Raw genomic sequence first — 813 nt, forward strand, 5'->3', positions numbered from 1 at the left:
AAAATCAATACGAAAATATTTTATATATAAATAAGTTTTGAATTTATAAATACAACAACCAAAAAAAAAACTAAGAGTCGTTCATCGCCCAGTAGAATTCATCACTCCGCCTCTCTACATCCGCATCGGCATGTGTGTCGGATGATGACTCGCCTGGAATGGGATTTTGTCATCGCATGTTCCTCAAAAAGGACTCACATTCCGGATTTGTGGCCGCTATAACGTCCAAGAAGACCTCGACTCCACCCACACGAGCTGTGAACGCAGATCGCGTTGAGTCCAACTCGTTACGCAGCTGAGCGGACTCTCTACGCAGCTGAGTGACTTCATCTTCCCGTGTCTGACCATAAGACGATGTCGCTATCGGAACATCGTTGACGGAACCAATCCCCAACGTACGTCCCTTTTTCTTAGGGACAACCTTAAACCTTAAAAACAAAAAATAAATATTGTAAGTAAAAATTTAAAGTTAAATTAAATGAATAATTAAAAATTAAAATCTTTAAAATTTTACCTCCTCGTAAATCTTATCCACTTCAAGTGTGGATAAGGTGACGGGTAATCTGTCGGTGGACTGCTGGGTCAGCTGGGTCTGGCGGTCATCAACCTGAGCAACCAAGTCGTTGAAGATTTGCTCGGACTTACCATCTAGAAATTGGCCCGCCATATTCTTGTGAGTCCTCTCGTAAAGTCCTCTTGTGAGTCCTCTCGTAAAGTTACCATCAACTCCTGTCTCTTTGGCCTAAAAAACATTTAAGAAAGTTAGAATATAAATATATATATATATATTAAAAAATTAATTAAATAAAATAT

Source organism: Brassica oleracea, chromosome C5 (assembly GCF_000695525.1).
Source record: "Brassica oleracea var. oleracea cultivar TO1000 chromosome C5, BOL, whole genome shotgun sequence".
Classification (NCBI taxonomy): domain Eukaryota; kingdom Viridiplantae; phylum Streptophyta; class Magnoliopsida; order Brassicales; family Brassicaceae; genus Brassica; species Brassica oleracea.